We start from the raw sequence: 19002 nt of genomic DNA, 5'->3' as shown, positions 1-19002 counted from the left end.
AGCTTGAGGCTCTGTCTCAAAAAAAAAAAAAGAAAAAAAAAAAGAAATTCTAAATAGAATTACCATATGACCCAGCAATCCTTTTCTATATATATATCCAAAGAAGATGAAATCACCATCTCATAAAGATATTGGCACTGTCATGTTAATTACAGCATTATTCACAACAGCCAAGACAGGGAAACAAATGTCCATTGATATACTGATGGGCAAAGAAAATGATACATACAGCCCTCTCAAACACACACACACATACACAAACATTATTCAGCTTTTTAAGAGGGGATTCTGCCATTTGCCACAACATGGATAGGTCTGGAAGTTGTTATGCTAAGCGAAATAAGCCGGACATGGAAAGAGAAATATTGCATGATCTCCCTTATATGTGGTATGTGCGATTTTAAAAAAGAAGAATTAAAATACAGAGAGATAAAGAATGAAATTCTGGTTACCAAGGAAGTGACAGGAAGAGGAAATAAGGAGATGAAGGTCAAAGGATTCAAGATAACAAATATGTAAGATGACCAAGTTTATAGAGATCTAAAGTACAAAAGGAGGACTAAGGTTAATCAAATTGCATTGTATTTGGGAATTTTGTTAAATAAGTAGCTGCTTGTCACATAAAAGTATGTGAGATAATAAATATATTAATATCTTCAATTAAAAAAATCTTCAATTAATGTCTACAATGCTTCACTATTGTAACTATAACATCATGTTGTAAACCTTAAATATACACAGTAAAATGTATTTAGAAAAACAAAAAGCAGTAAAAAAAAGAAAGAAATATAGAAAAACAAAAAAGCAACCTGGGTGTCACAGTGTGCACCTATTGTCCCAACTACCAAGGAGGCTAAGGGGGGAGAATCCCTTGAGCCCAAGAGTTTGAGGCTGCAGTGAGTTATGATCTTGCCACTGCTCTCCAGTTGAGTGACAGATTGAGGCTCCCATCTCTAAAAAAAAAAAAAGAAAGAAAGAAAGAAAAGAAATCCATGAAGAAGCTGCATGACTTATAGGGAGTTCATCATCTAAAGAAATTTGACCACCGCCCCAGACTTTACTAAACCTTTCTGGAGCCCATACAGGCTTATTCGTATTCATTCATTCATGATTTTATTCATTCATTCACTTGTGTAACAGACCCTTATAAATGCATCCTGTGCATGGACAGAATGTGAAAGTTGAAAGGAACCTAAAAGGCTGATTAGGACAAGAATAGTCAAGATGATACCTACCCCAGCTAGACCAAATAATCTTTCTTGGGTGATGCCTGTGGCTCAAGGAATAGGGTGCCGGCCCCATATACCAGCGGTGTCGGGTTCAAACCTGGCCCCGGCCAAAAACTGCAACAACAACAAAAAGTCTTTCTCATAGGCCTCAAACTAATCCAAATCAGAAAGTCCTTTTTCCCCCATGTCTTTCTAGAGACTTTCATTACTCTGTGCAAAAAGATCTTCTGACTAATAACTTACTATGTGAGCTGTTAAAGCTTATTGAAATTTGGTTTTTATAAACTAATACCGCACTTTTCCAGATTTTTTCCTAGCACTCTGATTCCATGTTGTCAATCTGGCCACTTTGCAAGTACAAGTGTACATTGAGATAATTAGAACTCTTGTTGTTTTCAGAAAGACTCCTTTGCTAACAGCATAATCAGTAGTCATGGGTTTTTTTTGTTTGTTTCTTTCTTTCTCTCTCTCTTTTTTTTTTTTAGACAGCATCTCACTCTATTGCCCAGGGTAGAGTGTTGTGACCTCACCAGAGCTCCCCGCAACCTCACACTCTTGGGCCCAAGCGATCTTCTTGCCTCAGCCTCCTGAGTAGCTGGGACTACAGGTACCTGCCACAACTCCCGGCTAGTTCTTCTATTTTTAGTAGTCACAAGGGTCTGGCACTTGCTCAGGCTGATCTCCAAACTCCTGAACTCTAGCAATCCACCTGCCTCAGTCTCTCCGAGTGCTAGGTGGCAAGAGTCCCTGCACCCTGCCTTTTTAAGTCTGAGTCTCACTCTGTTACCTGGGCTAGAGTGCTATAGACTCAGCCTAGCTCACAGCAACTACAAACTCCTAAAATTGCTAGGCTTAAGCAATCCTCCTAAGTAGCTTGGACCACAGGCATGCACCACCACACCCAGTTATCTATTTTTAGTAGAGAGAGGGCTCTCACTCTTGCTCAGGCTGGTCTTGAGCTCCTAACTTCCCACCTTGACTTCCCAGAGTGCTAGGATCACAGGCATGAGCCACTGGGCCCAGCCAGTAGTCATGGTTTTCAATTGGTGCCATTTTTGTTCTTTAATTATAAACTTTTAGTTAAGCTTATCATTATTAACTCAGTTTGTTGTGGGTTATTGTATAGGCTATTGTGTTTTTCAACCAGGAGCTTAGACTAGATCAATGATGGTAGAGATGGCTAGATTGGAGGTTTATTTTGGACAAGAAGCACACAGGACTTGCAGATGGATTGAATGTGGGCTCTTGCTATAGCAGAGGTATTATTAATCCTTCCTCTTTCATTCATTTGAAGGAAGTGTCTAGCAGCTGTACATCTACTTTCTGATTATTATTGAATCCCTTTTCCACAGCTATGAAGCCTTTTGCCCCATATAAATAGGCTGGAATCATAAATGTATGATAGCCCTGTCCACACAACCCTTTACCTGGATAGATGAGGAACCAGGACGCAGTTTGAAGGGCTCAGCTCATACCATAGCCTATTGTTCTTGCAGAGTAGGACAAAAAAACAGATGTTGGCAAACTCTCCACGCTTTAATTCAATCCTTCAAGACTTTTTCAAGTGTCTTCCGTGGGTCACATAATATTCCAATCACTAGGAATGAAGAAAGCCTTACAATCACCTAGTGAGAAGAGAAATGAACAAATGAATAAAATGAAATGAGCAAATAAACAAAAACTGTATCGTAAAGTTCCTTAGGGTGTTGTGGGAAAAAAAGATCAAATCTAATTTGGGAAGAAAGAGTCAGAGGAAATTTAACAGAAGAGGTATTAATAACATTTGAAGTGAGTCTTTAAAACAAAATGAAGTTTTCATATGGAGAAGATAAAAAAAAGAAGAAGAAGAAAAATACCTGCCGTTCCAGCAATGAGCGCACCCACATTTCTTCATCACCATGAATACTTCTATATCTCACCAAATTTACTTACTTCACACATGTTACCAAAAAATAAAATTGTATTGCAAAAGGAGAATATATTATGTCAGAATTTGACTTGGAAGTGGATAGGCAAAGAAAAAATAAAAATTAAAGTCAACATATGACTATCCTCTGGGTATATTATGAAAAGTAATGATTACACAAATATTATATGGTTCCTTAATGTTGTCTTAATATGCAAACTTTATTAAGCCTATAAATGGTCTTCCTCTTTCATTCATTTGAAGGAAGTGTCTAGCAAGTTTTGAGGTCGTCCCTGTCTTAAAATACCTAGCTGCTGTATGTCAGTAGTGCATTCTCTCCGATTTTCTATTTTGGCTCAATTTTCATTCTCTCTGCTTTCTATTTTGGCTCAAAATTAACGAAAAAATCAGTTTGAAAAATCCAATGAATTTACTTTTTTCTTCAGTGTAAGTTCTCTACATTTTGAAGAAATAATACTAGTAGTATTAGGGATTTTTAAGGATTATGAAGTTGGAAATTCTCTAATTTTTAGGTTTCATACTTTGATAAGCATACAAATTTTTCAAAAATTTGTGTGTTTGGTGTGTATAAACATTATCTTCATCATAAATGTAACACTGTCTCTATGCTAGGCATCATTTATATAAAGAATCTGGCAGAAAGAGATCAAATGAGAGGACCTCTCTTAAATTCTTTTTCATCTGTGTGATAGTCCTGTCGGTTTCCCTAGAAATTTGGTCTTGGTGATTTCTGTCATGTTCAGGAGCAATTCTTTGTATTCTGGCATCTCTAGGGTTCTCTGTTCTTCTCTCACAAAAAATCAGTAGAAATTCAAGGCTCTCTTTATTCACTCTATACAAAGGCATTCACAGAATTTATGGCGTAAAAAGCAAGAAATTAGAATAGGAGAAGTGGGAGAGACAGATGGAAAAGGTTCATTGATTCACTTACTTAACAAGTATTCAGTGCTTATTATTGGCTATTGTCTGGTCTCGTTTCTAGGTATAGAAAGGGAAAAAATTACAGTCCCTTCCCTTAGAGCAATCGTTCTCAACCTGTGAGTCATGACCCACAGGAACTGTATTAAAGGTTCGCGGCAAAGGTTGAGAACCACAGCCTTAGAGAGTCTGAAGAGGGAAGCAAAAAAAGGAAGGAAAGAAGGAGGGAGAGAAGGAAAGAAGGAAGGAAGGATGGAAGGAAAGGAAAAAGAAAAGAAAAAGAAAAGCTTATCATAGGTGGTATAAAAAGCATAATAAATGCTGTGACTAAGGTAAGCACAAAGGAGGAGTATAGAATCTATGGTGTAGAGAATAATCTATGGAATAATCATGTTGAAGAGGTGTTTTAGAAGAGGATGCTCTAGATTTGAGACCTGAAGAACTAGAAGAAGTTAGTCAGGAAAAGGAAAACAGATGAAACCATTCCAAGCAGTGGGAACATACTGCGTAAGGTGCAGAACCCTGAGAGAAGGGGATACAGCAAGAAACAGAAGAGTGAACTGTCTGCAGTGGGCTAAAAAGGTGTCTATTGAGGAGGTAGAGTGGGTCATGAAGGGCTTTGTGTGCAGTTATTGAACTTCATCCTTAAGTCAGTGGGGAGACACTGAAAGATTCTAAGCAGGAAAGTGGCATGATCAAATTTTGCATTCTAGAAAAATTACATTGTTATGCAGTATGGAGGATGAACTGATCATGGAGGGCAAAGCCAGAGAAAGCAAGACCAATAGGGCCAGAAGAGGAACAATGAGAGTCTGAATGAAGCATTTGAGGTAGGATGGGGCGATCAGACTTGGGAGATATCACAGATAAATGAAATGAGTTGGTGATTTATTGGGCACGTACAGGAAGAGGAGAAGTGGAAAGGATGCCTCTCAGGCGTCTGGATTCAGTGACTGGTGGACAGTGATGACATGTAGTGAGATAGGGTTGGGGGAAGGAAGAGGGGGACATCATAAGTTAGATACCTTAAGTTTGAGAGATGTGCAGTAAGCAGTTGGAGAAAAGATCTCACAGGAAAGAGATCTAGACTGAAGAGAGAGATTTGGTAGTCACCAGTATACATGTATAGACAGCAGATGAAACTAAGGAGACCTGGTTCTCCTGGGCAGAGTATGTAGAATGAGAAGAAAAACAGCAGAGAAAGAAGATGGTATCAGATTATGGAGTATCCATAAGTTTCTAATCCTGATGTTGGTGGGAGATGCTGAAGAATGTTTTGATAGAGTAATTCATGTTGAAAGGTGTTTTAATAACATTGGGCTGGAGAGGTAGAAGCCAAAGGGATTAGCTGATGACACTTACAGGTGTCCAAGTGGTAAGCACCTGGAATGGGTGGTGCTAAGCAGTGTGTGTCAGCAGCACCCTATAGCTCTTTGAAGTTATACCTCCCTAGTTCTCCAAGGGATATAAGAATCTTGGGGTGGAAGAGGCAAAATGTGTATTTTGAAAAAATCCCCAAGTGATACTCCCAACACTCACCCATACTCTATCCCTCATTCCATGGCGATCAGTGGCTTACACTAAAAATGACGTGGGGAAAAGATGTGATAGACATTACCAAAGAAACACTAGAGAAATTTGATTACAGATGAAGCAGGGGGTGACGAATCAAAGAGAAGAATTACAAGTGATGCTGATGTTTTAAACTAGGTGACCAAATCAACTGAGGGCCTTTAGCAAAAAGTTCAAAAGCCAAGCCAGTTTCTTTTTGTAGGAAAAGGAAGAGAGGGGAGTCAGAAGAAGGAAGGAAAAGTGTAGCCAACATGAATTTCAGGCTAGACATGTTGAGTCAATAGAATTTTTTAAGGTCATTGAGGCTGGAGAGCTGGATCTTTATTTTTTTAAAAAGGTGATGACATCTTGTATATTAATTTGGAGAAAGAAGACTAGAGTAGGCTGACAACCTGGAGTAGGCCAGAGCAAAGAAGGAAATTACACAAACAATACAAGCCTCTTTTTCTTCTTTAAGGAAGAAAAATCATGACAGAAACAAATGAGCAAATGATGTGTAGACTGTCATGTGCCTCAGTGTTCTCTAGTGCCAAGTGGTCAGTAACACCAGGGCTCAGGGCAACTCCTGTGTCCACTGTGGCACGGGGCCAAAGATGAGAAATATGGCAGCCCTCATTAACTCACAGATAGAGCTGAGTGGCCACCGTGGATGCACTATATGCATGGCACACACACATTCTCACCCTGTGTGTTAATTCCTCACCTCCCTAAACTAAACTATTATCAAACCTTCTCAAGATTCCTTTATAAAGGAAGCAGTTTCGGGCAAGGCCTATCCAGGGTTTCCAGCTCTCCCAATTTCTTGATTGGTCAAGGCCTCTTCTTGCTCTCAGCAGCTAAGTCCCACTCTCTCATGCTGAATTATAGCCGCTGTATTTCCTAGCTTACTTTGGGTAAAGGGTATAGATATGCCTGGAGAATGACCTTAACTTTCCATAAGTAGTAATCCCAGTCCTTCCACGTGTTGGACTTCATGTTTCAACCTGAATTACAGTAGAACCTCTGTAAGTTGATCACCCAAGGGACCATTACAAACTGACAAACTGGTCAACATAAGGAAATAAGCCTATACTGATAGGTACATGTGGTGCATATCCAGTCTATAAAAGTTAGGTCAACTTAAGGAGGTGGTCAACTATGGAAGCTCTACTATATTTAAGTATTGATTTTTTGTTTTTGTTTTTGCTTTTTTTGAGATAAACTCTCACTATGTCACCCTTGGTAGAGTGCTGTGGTGTCACAGCTCATAGCAACCTTAAACTCTTGGGCTTATAAGAGTCTTTTGCCTCAGCCTCCCAACTAGCTGGGACTACAGGGACCCGCCATAACACCTGGCTGTTTTTTTTTGTTGTTGCTGTCATTGTTGTTTAGCAGGCCCAGCAGGGTTTGAACCCACCAGCTCCCGTGTATGTGGCCAGCACCCTAACCACTGAGCTATGGGTGTCGAGCCTAGGTATTGTTTTCTTAAAGAGAGAAAGTACTACATCGAATCAATGATTTAGGATCTAATATTGAGAATATCAGTATTAGATTTAACAATATCAATATTATTAGATTTAATATTGATAGCATTTTTCCCCTTGGGTGCTAGGGAAACAAAGATGAGGGGGACATAGCTTATGCTCTCTTGGAGTTTATACTTTCATGGTGAAGAAAAGTCAAGCCCACAGAGAGTCACACTATAAATCAAGAAGATAAGGGATATGCCAGTGAAATGCAATTAATGTTAAAGGAGGAAAAAATAACATTCTGGTTGGGGAATAAAGAACAAGTGACTGGGAGGAACTGGGAGTTTAAAACTGACCTTTAAGAGTGCATAGAAGTTCATTGGGTAGATATGTAGAGGAAACAGGAAGAACATTTAGGGAGCAGGAATAGCATGAACAAGGTCACAGAAATAGGAATATGTGTGATATGTTTGGAGAACAGCAAATGGTTTAGTTCGGCTGGGGTGTAGAACAGTAGGATATAAAGAGCTGGGAACATAGGTCAGGGGCCTACTACAGAGGACTTGTCGTGCCAGTGGAGGAGTTTGTACTTAATTCTTAAAGTAGTGGGAAGCTACTGAAGACTTAGGGGCAGGAACCTGACCGATCAGAACTGCATGCAAGAGGTTAATCCTAGTGCTAACTGGGAGGAGTAAAGAGGGGAGAAGCTGCACATGGAGGGAAGTCTTGGATGTGTTGGGTTTACCCTGTCTGTGGACTTCCCAGTGAAGATGCCTATTGACACTTAGAATGAGGGTCTGAAATTCATGGAGAAGGCATGGTTAAGGGCATTGTGGCCTTATTTTATTTATCTATAAATCAGGGACAAGGACGCTTACTTTGAAAATTATTTTGGGAATCAGAGAAAATGCTTCAAAAAACTTTTCACATAATGATCATGGGAGACAGAAGTGGTGATGGTGCTTGTGGTGGTGCTAGCATCAATAGTTGTACAGTTAGTTCTTCCTTGTAACCTTTTTATTCTGCCAAGAATTCTGGAAAATTCAAGGGAAAAAAACCCAAATGGCAAATTCTTCTGTAGGCAGAAGAGCCCTTCTCCTATGACCAAGGCTATATGTTGAGTTAAGGAGTTATTCCGGCTTCCTTTTCCCTCAAGATAACCACTGGGCTGGGAGAACCCTTAACCTCCAGGAAATAGAGCTCTGTTGAGTGTTTCTGTGTTTTGTCCATGTTCAGACACAGTGGTTCAGAAAAGCTATAACCCTGGAGGGGTGAATGGAGTCGAAAACATATAAATACTATACATTGTTTAGGGATACACAGCAAGTACAAATATATACACACACATGGGCGCGCATGCAGAGCTTTATATGTACATATCCATAAGCAGTAAATAGCTTCACACACACACACACACACACACACACACATATATATATATAAGTATATATGGAATTAAAAACATCAAATTTAGAAAGCTTGTTATTTCCTAGAAGGAGGGGAGGATGGAGACTATAGACAGGAGAGATACACTGAGGTCTTCAACTATATTTGTAATGATTTATATATTTTTTTAGTTGGATGTTGAATTGGTAGGTGTTTATTATTTTCTACATTGTATATAAAAACAATATATTTGTACATATATATTTTTAAATTTTGGAATGAAGAAAGTAGGGTGTCAGTATTTTAGAAATGGTGAGCTTGAGCTGATATTTGGGCATTTGCAAAAGAAGAAGTCAAATATGGAGAGAATCCTTTGCAGTGTGCATTTGATCCAGGCAGTAGATAACGGCCAACCCTCACGCACCAGAGTAGAGGTCCCCCAAGAGGAGATGTATAAGGGAAGAGAAAGCACCTCAAGCACCACCCTAGAGTGTACCCAAGCCATGAAAAGTGACACTGAAGTAGCACCAACAGAGAAAAATCTCGAAAGGAACAGATGGGTTGCTAAAACAAAAACAAGAGAAATGCGATTCCTTGGATTCCTGCAGAGAAAGAAGCATAGACAAGGAAGTAACAGGCTGTCAGTGGCAGCAGGGAAGAGAGTTAGAAAGAGAAGACAGTTTGATTTGTTCAGAAAAATATTTGTATTGACTTTAGCAAGAACAATTTTAGCAGTGCGAAAAGCAATTGCTGTGAAGAAACTTCCACTTCCAGGCATGAAAATTAACTGGACCTGGACTTGCCCTCTTACTCATAAACAACTGGAAAATTGGGCAAAATGTATTAAATGATTATTTTCATTGGACAACACATAGTGTGGGATTGTGATCCCTGAGAAAAAAGAAACAAATGAAATGATCCCTGTGGTATTTCTGGCTTTCTGCTTGAGGGCACTTTCCATAGCACAAGGAAGGAGACCCAAGTAGACATGGCAATTTTCCTGAGATGAGAACAAAAAGATCAGAGTTTGGGGAGGCTGGGTTGGCTAGAATGTGTGAGGCATAGTACTAGGGAAAGGAGAGGTAAGCAGAGAAAGAACTGCAGAAATCTTGAGCCTCCTTGAGTTTTAGGCTGAATGTTAAGCTGCATAGGATTCAACTGCATGAAACCCAACCAAAAAAAAAAAAAAAACGCTGGGAGCTGTACACTAAACAATTTCCTGAGCTCCCACAGGGCTGGGAGACATTCAAGTTCCAGCCAGCCAAAATGGAGGGACCTTGTTGAACCCCTGTGGCATTCTGAAAAGACCTTAGAGTGGTCTCACCTATGTGAGAGTGCTAATCTAGTCCTAAAGTAAAAGATCTTCCCTGACAAATCTTAAAAGCAACCCTCGAAAAAGATCAAACTAATCTGCTAATAACCTAAGGGTCCATATACCAAACCATGCAGGAATGCCATGTCCAATATTCAATCGAAAATTATTACATAGTCATAGAAGAAGGACAATGTGGCTCATGAAAAAGAAAAAAATAAAAAACATCAGTCAATAGAACAGTCCCAGAAATGACAATGATTATGCAATTGGGTGACATAAATTGGAAAAGAAAAAAAAAAGCTATTGTAAATATACTCCAGAATTTAAGGGAAAACATGGAAATAATGAGGATTAAGAATGGGAACTATAAAAAAGATTCAAATAGAACTTCTAGAACTGAGAAATACAATATCTGAAATGAAAAAATCATGGAGTAGGCTTAACGGCTGCTTAACCATGTAGAAGAAAATATTAGTGAATTTGAAAATATAGCAACAAAAACTATTCATTGTACAGAAAGAAAGAAAACTGAAATAAGCTAAAAACACAAAAAAACAAATTAATGACCCTTGAGGAAATATGAAATCATCTAATATAGCATAATTTTTTTCTTTTTTTGAGATGGAGTCTTACTTTGTTGTCCTTGGTAGAGTGTCATGGCGTCATAGCTCAAGCAACTTCAAACTCCCTAACTCAAGCAATCCTCTTGCCTCAGCCTCCCAAGTAGCTGGGACTACAAGTGCCCACCACAAAGCCTGGCTATTTTTAGAGACAGGGGTCTCGCTCTTGCTCAGGCTGGTCTTGAACTTGTGAGCTCAGGTGATCCACCCATCTCGGCCACCAGAGTGCTAGGATTACAGGGGTGAGCCACCACACGCAGCCCTAACATAGCATAATTAAAATCCTAGAGGAAGGTGGGGGCAAGCAGAAGAACTATTTGAAAAAAGAACAGCAGAGTATTTTCCAATCTTGACAAAACCTATAAATCCATAAATTCAATAAATCCAACAAACGCCAAATAAGATACAAGTCAACTGAAATAGAAAATGCATTCTGAATTTTCAATAATGGAGTGATTTTCAGAATGGATCAGTATCTAAAGGCACTAGACCAGGGAGGAGAAGGAAAACTCTGTAAAATATAAGGAATTGTACAACCTGTTAGAAAGCAGAAACCAGCCTAGGAGACAAAAACACACAAGGATAATAAAAGAGAAGAGGTGGCCATCTGGAGGAATCAAATACGTCAGGTGCAGACATCGCAGGGTAAGGAGAGTAGCTCATGAAAGTAAAAGAGGGCAGCGTGGCATCTCCAGTTTGCATCCTTTCTTTTTTGTCATCGTGTCCTCATACCACATTTCTGGACAACAGAAATCATCTAGGAACTGAACTTGGAGCTCTACTCCATTCTTTTCTCTATCCAGTCCATCCTGCAGTTCAAAGTTGCCTTCCCTAACCTGGGGAATCATGTGACTTCTCTGCCAGGTATCTTTATGGAAATTGGATACCCTTGGCACTCCCATATAAGACTGGCATGGGAGTAGACCATGGCTTCCCACAATTAAACAGATAGGAGTTTGGCCCTCAGTTTCTCAAAGCTTCCTGTCGTTGAGGCCTCATGTTATGCCCTACTTTATCTTTCTTTTGTTGAGCCCAGGTCTCTGTGTGTCTCTGGACCACAACTGTTAGAAGTGGCTTATGCTTGTTTGCCTCCTTTGGCAAATGACCCATGCCTGTCCTCTTGGCCTTTTGCTTGCCTTGAGTATCGGTTATTAAAATTATCTTAGCTTTCTTAACCCCACTTCATAGACTTTAAACTTGGAAGGCCACAAGTATGACTCCTTGCAGCCAGACCTTCTTGCTTGAGAGGCAATGAGGGCTTGAAGAAGGGATACTGGACTTAGAATCAGGGTTTGAATTACAGCTCTGATTCTGCTACTAAGAGATATCTAGAGCTGTGTTGTCTAATCTGGTAGCCACTAGCCAAAAGTGGCTGGCTATAGAGCACTTGAAATGTGGTTAGTGTAACTAAGGAGCTGAATTTTAAATTTCGATTTTCATTTAAAACCTGAAATATTGTATATCATTTTCCCATTAAACACAGCATGGAAAATATTGTATTGTAGTAGATGTGTTGGGTGCATGTGTAGTTTGTAGTATATACACACAATCACATTTCTAATCTAGTTGGGATTTACGGATTGATTGGTTTGAATAATTTTTTTACACACTGCCGTAACACTGTGATGTGTTTATTTAAATATTTTGTGCAGACAATGTGAATTACAGTGATACTTACAGAAATCAAAATTGGTAATAGGGTGGCGCCTGTGGCTCAAAGGAGTAGGGCACCGGCCCCATATGCCAGAGATGGCGGGTTCAAACCCAGCCCCAGCCAAAAACTGCAAAAAAAAAAAAAAAAAAATTGGTAATAAATTGAAATGCTTATTTTAATTTTGATATAATAAATTAAGTGTCAAGTTTAAAAAGTAGGTATGGAAAATTTTTAGTTTAAAACTGATGTGGAACTGAGTAGCGATGCAGCAGATACCAGTAAGTACTAGGACTGGAAGGTAAAGAGAAGAGACTGGAAGAAGGTGAGTCACAAATTATAAAACGAATGGCAACTGCAATTTTCTGCAGCAGAGCAAAATGAAAAAGCTGTTTGTTTTGTAAAAAAAAATTTTAAATTTAAGTATAATCAAGTAGATAATAGTAAGAAACCTTTTCAGCAAATACAGAGTAAATTCAACAAGACTTTCCAATGAACAGTTAAAAGAAAATCAGTATTAGTTGCCTGAAACTAGAATTAAATGACCAATAAATATTTTTAAATAATTTTAAGCAGGATCTGAGCTTATACTGTTGGCCACTTATAAGAAGACTTGAATTCTTACACAAAAAGAGAAAATTATTTTTAGGTAGAGAGGTAGTAGAATAAATTATTGTTTCAGATATTGAAATTTTGTTGGAAAAGTATAAGAAAAAATTTTTAAATATTTTACAGAAGTGAGAGCTTGGTGCAGCTGCTATGAAAAACAATATGGAGGTTCCTTAAAAAATTAAAACTGGAGGCCAGGCATGGTGATTCGTGCCTATAAGCCTAGTACTCTGGGAGGTCAACATGGGAAGATCATTTGAGCTTAGGGGTTTGAGACCAGTCTCAGTGAGAGAAGACCCCATCTCTACTAAAAATAAAAGAACTAGCTGGGCACTGTGGTAGGCACCTATAGTCCCAGCTACTCAGGAGGCTGAGGCAAAAGGATGGCTTGAGCCCAAGAGTTTGAGGTTGCTGTGAGTTAAGATGATAAGATGATGCCATGGTACTCTACCCAGGGTGACAGAGAGAGACTTTGTCTCCAAAAAAAAAAAAAAGGTTCGTCACTTTGCAGTCTAAAAACTGAACTCATTGTTGTAGATATTTTTTAGTCTTTTAAACCTGTCAAAGAAAATCTTGAGCTAAATGAAAAACAGCTTTCATCACAACAAAGGGTGTTCTACCTGTTAAGTCAGAAGTCTGGATTGATTGTAATTTTAAAGCAAGAAACCTCACTTGCTTTTATTGTTTAGTTCCTTTTATATGATACATATTGAAGATATTTGTGTTCAGTTTTCTGAAGAGTGTCATGTTGAAATTGTTCTATATATGCACAAATGCTATGAATCATCAGCTTGTGGAACTGTGGAAAGAAATAAAAGGAAATGAATGTAATGATCTTGTGCTCTTTTCCAGTGCCCATTGGTTAAGTAGTGGAGGATCTTTGCAAAAGATTAATTGTACTGGTAATTTCCATTTAAGATTTTCTTGAAACGGCTTGGTGCCCATAGCGCAGTGGTTACAGTGCCAGCCACATACACCAAGGCTGATGGGTTCAAACCTAGTCCAGGCCAGCTAAGCAACAATAACAACTGCAACAGAAAAATAGCTGGGCATTGTGGTGGGCACCTCTAATCCCAGCTACTTAGGTGGCTGAGACAAGAGAATTGCTTAAGCCTAAGAGTTTGAGGTTGCTGTGAGCTATGACGCCATGCCTCTACTGAGGCCCACATAGTGAGACTGCCTCAAAAAAAAAAAAAAGATTTTCTTGAAACAAAAGGAATAATTGCCAAATGTTCAGTAATAACAGAGAAAAGGATGGCAGTGTGAATTATGTTTTCCTGCTGATATCACACTACTTATGAATAAGCTAAATCTGAAGTTCCAAGGAAAGGAACATCCTGTCTGTGACCTTGCTAGACAAGTACAAGAATTTATGATGAATGAAATTTTCATAATACAAATCTATAACAATTTTATACATTTTTGAGATGCAGATTTTCATTATAATTAGGGATTTATGCAAATTTGTTGCAAAAATTAAGAAAAATATGAACACATTAATACTGGTAAATTTATAGTTTACTTTCAATTTATGTAATGCCCCTTTGAGTTACTATTACTCAGTTGACACAAGAGTTAGTGAATTACTTCAACATAATTTTGAAACTGATGTCATTAATATTTTGCTTAAAGTCAATTATTCTAAAAATAAAGGAATCAAATTTGACAATATAGATTCTAATATTAAAAGAAAATATCTTTAGTACTTGACTCAGTTATTGGAGAACTTTTAAGTATGTTTGGAATAACTTGGGTATGTGAATCTACTTTTTTCAACTATAAATTGTGTAAAATATAAATACAGATCAAATATTTCTAATGCAGCTGATGGGAATGCAAGCTAATATGACCTTTTTGGAAAGAAGTTTGGAGAATATTTTTAGGAACTAAAAGTAGACGTACCATTTGATCCAGCAATTTCTCTGCTAGGTATATATCCAGATGATCAAAATCATTTTACGACAAAGACATTTGCACCAGAATGTTTATTGCAGCCCAATTCATAATTGCCAAGACATGGAAACAGCCCAAGTGCCCATTGACCCATGTATGGATTAAAAAATTGTGGTATATGTACATCATGGCATACTATGCAGCCATAAAATGATAGAGAATTCACATCTTTTATGTTTACCTGGATGGAGTTGGAGCATGTACTTCTTAGTAAAGTATCTCAAGAATGGGAAAAAAAAATCCAATGTACTCAATACTACTATGAAATCAATATATAATCACCTACACAATCATACAAATGGTAAAACATAACTATAGTCCAGAAAGTAGAAGGGAAGAGGAGAGAGAGGGGAGGGGAGGGGAAAGGTGGGAGAAGGGAGGGTATTTGGTGGGACCTCACCTAATGTGCATGATGCAATGGCACATTCCAAAACTATTAAGAAAAGAGTATAATTGTCTTACCACAACAAATAAGTAAGCAAGGTGATGGATGTGTTAATCAGTTCAATTTAAGCATTTCACATTGTATACCAAATCAGTACGCTGAACTCCATAAATGCATCCATGTACACAGTTATGATTTAATTTTAAAAAAGTTTTAAAAATGCAGCTAGGCAAAAACCAGATGAGTAAATCGCTTTGCCAGGTATTTTAATAAAGGCATAAGCAATAAAAAGAATTTCTAATTCAAATTTAGTATTTAATTAAAATATGCTTTTAAAAATATACACTAGATGTAGAAGATTTCACATTAATAAAGAATGTAAATTATATAATTAATACTTTGTATAGTGATTACATGTTGAAATAATGTTTTGGAGATATTTGGTTAAATAAAATGTATTATCAAAATTACTATTTGTTTTTAATTTATTTTTGTTTATGAAGACAGCTCATTGTATTGCCCCTGGTAGGTTAGCCTCAGAAAACTAAGAAAAAACTAAGAAAGTTTTTACCTTGAGCAAGTGTTTTAATGTCTCTACACTTAAATTCTTTTATCTATAAATGGAGATAACAATAGTTCTTTTTTTCTTTTTTTGGAGATAGAGTCTCACTATGTGGCCCTTGTAGATTGCTGTGGCGTCACAGCTCACAGCAACCTCCAAACTCTTGGGCTTAAACGATTTTCTTTCTTTTTTTTTTTTTTTTTTGCGAGACAGAGCCTCAAGCTATCCCCCTGGGTAGAGTGCCGTGGCTTTACAGCTCACAGCAACCTCCAACTCCTGGGCTCAAGCGAGTCTCCTGCCTCTGCCTCCCAAGTAGCTGGGACCACAGGCGCCCACCACAACGCCCGGCTATTTTTTGGTTGCAGCCGTCATTGTTGTTTTGGCGGGTCCGGGCTGGGGATTCGAACCTGCCACCTTAGGGGTACATGGCTGGCGCCTTAGCCTATTGAGCCATAGGCGCCGAGCCGGCTTAAACGATTTTCTTGCCTCAGCTTCCCAAATAGCTGAGGTGCTTGCCACAACACCTGGCCATTTTTGTTGTTGTGGTGGTTGTTGTTGTTGTCATTGTTGTTTAGCAGGCCCGGGCCAGGTTCAAACCCACCAGCCCCAGTGCATGTGGCCAGTGCCTAATAACTGAGCTACGGGCGCCAAGCAAACAATAGTTCTTACCTCATGGGTTTGTTATAAAAATATTTAAATAGTGTCTGGCATGACATATTTATCACATGTAATTGCCATTAGTATTATTAACTATGTGATCTTGAGGATTTTCCTTTTTCAGGCTGGTCTTGAACTCCTGAGCTCAAGCAATCCAGCTCAAGAGTGTTAGGATTACAGGCATGAGCCACCGTGCCCAGCCAGAAGTTTCTTAACCATTAATTTACTCATATGTAAAATGTATAACAACATCCACTTCACAAGATGACTTCTTGGATTAAAGGGGTAAGATATGCAAAGTTGCTTGGCAGGAAGTCAGTGACTGCCACAAACTTGCTGAATCTTCCAGATCTTAGCTAGTATTCAGAAGGCTCTGCAATCTAGCTTACCTTGCCACCCTTAAAGAAGTTGCAATCCCTAAGTTGCTCTTTAGTTGTTGAACATTATTTTTATTATTCTCCACCATGAAACTCTTCCTGTGAGTATATGTTCCCTAAACATGCCTTCCTTGGAGACTTCCCATGTCCACTCACCATCTAGACTAAAAGCCCACACTCTCATGAGGCCCTCATTGTGGACTCCAGCCCCACTATGATCTGTCAACCCTCTAAATTCCTGAAACATGCCCCACCGATTGTATTGTATACATTTAGCAGCCAGTCCTATACTACCTTGTGGTGGTGTTTAACATTATCATGTGCATGTGTCTCTGGCTAGATTAGAGTGAATGTTTTATAATTTGTGAATTTCCCAGCAGCACATGGTAATTGCTCAAAAACTATTTGGAAAATTTGGAAAAATTAGGGGGGAAAAAAGAATGTTGACACTGGCGATCTGGGTACAAAGAACAAAAAGCGTTAACTGGAGAGAGGAAATTTTACTTCTAAGTTTGAGATAAACGTGAAAGGTCTAAACTGAGCTGATGTGGAAACTGAAAAGGGCAGAGGTGGTGGTTAAGGATGGAGCAAAGGTCAGGGAGCAAAGTGCCGCCTGCCCGGTGGGACTGTCCTGGAACTCAAGACAGAGCCCCTTTTTTTCATAATCCCCCCTCAACAGTTTTGTCTAGTCACACTCAATTTTAGATATTGACACAGGCCTAAATCCAGGCAATTCTCTCATCAATCTCAGACAGCTTATTCTGAGAGCTTCCTTGTTCCTGCCCTGGGAATTTTCCCTACACCCAGGTATTTAAAATGTTCAGAAATCCTTCCATCTGCATAAAGTTTTTGCTGACTCCCTGGAAGTGAATGCGGTCAGATGTCTTCTTCTCTTGCCTTCTGAACTCCCAAATCCCACATACACACTGGTTACCCCTGGCCCCACTGTGGGTGCTTAGTCAGGGGATGACATCTTACCACCGGGGTCACTGCAGAATCTGACATCTCCAAACACGGTGACTACAGCCTAACAGGCATGCCATGACCACCGAATGAATTAATGTTATGAAGTTGATTCTTGTTTGGGCCATGGTGGAGGAAGAGCACAGCTAACGTGGAGATAAAGAAGGTACCGTTTCACTATGACTCCTGGGCGTAACTCCCAACACAAGGTTCAGGTTCATTTTGCACTTTTGTGGCTTTAAGATGATGGTAAATCGGGAAGGAGAAAAGGAGGCAACATGGTGGGAGTCAGGCAAGTCAGGATTCAGTTCTTGTCACCAACTACAGTGTGAGTTTGGGTTGGGTATAAATTCATTTGGGTTTGGAAAATACAGATGTGCCTTACACCTCAAAATTCTGTTATTCCTCTGACTAGACTGGCCCTTTAAAAGATTATATATTAACCAGCAACTTGCACACTACCAGTCACTTGTAGACACTCAATGTCTACAATGCTCCATTGCATCCTAGGATGTTAAGTAGAATATAAACGTCTTAACACAATAACTAAGAAAATGACATGAAGGCTATGTTAACCATTTTGATGAAAATATTTCAAATTGTATATGAAAATACCACACTGTACCCCATGATTGCATTAATGTACACAGCTAACATTTAATTGTAAAAAAAGACTTAATAAAAAAAATAAAGTTAGGATGTTGTCAAGAGGCACCAATGACGATCAACCTGGAAGGGGATTAACACTATTCAGGGGAAAGGATCACTACGAATTACTGGACTTGGGGAAGTAGGACTTACCAAGTCTGGTTTCCTTGGCCACTAGACTCAAGGACATGGAACTAACTGAGACCACATTACACAGTGAGGGATCCAGCTGGTTTGATCTGTCACTCATGATCTTTTTTTTCAATCCAACCAGATTCAGCCAGACTCTTCCTCTCTCTTTCTAACTTTATTCCCAGCCCTCAGGCCAAAATCTGATTACATAATTAGGCATTCAGTAAGCGTTCCCTGATGCTGATTTTTAATGAACTTGGACAATGCTGCTTCCTGTTTTGAAAGAGACAAACCCATTGAAAAAGCTAGTCTGTTCCTCCAATACCCAATGCATCTTGGAAATCCAGTGAGCATTTTAACCTTTTAGAGGCAAAACAATCAGATGAAAATAGGTTAAAGTTCTTGAAACAGAGGATAACTTGAAAAGAGAAGTTTTGGTAGCAGGACGGGAAAACCAAAACCAGTACTAGATGATCTATCTACCTACCTACCTATCTATCTCTCCATCATTCATTTACCTGCCTATCCACCTACCCATCCATCCATCCATTCTACTTATTTGCAGATTGTTCTGCGCTGATATAAAAAGATTATGAATATGCTAATTCCTAGAGCCTTTTTTCTGAGATTTTGGAGTGGCAGATAAGAGA

The sequence above is a fragment of the Otolemur garnettii genome, unplaced genomic scaffold (genome assembly GCF_000181295.1).
Source record: "Otolemur garnettii isolate 467f Iridium unplaced genomic scaffold, OtoGar3 scaffold00178, whole genome shotgun sequence".
In the NCBI taxonomy this organism is placed as follows: Eukaryota; Metazoa; Chordata; class Mammalia; order Primates; family Galagidae; genus Otolemur; species Otolemur garnettii.
Note: the sequence above shows the minus strand (reverse complement) of the source record.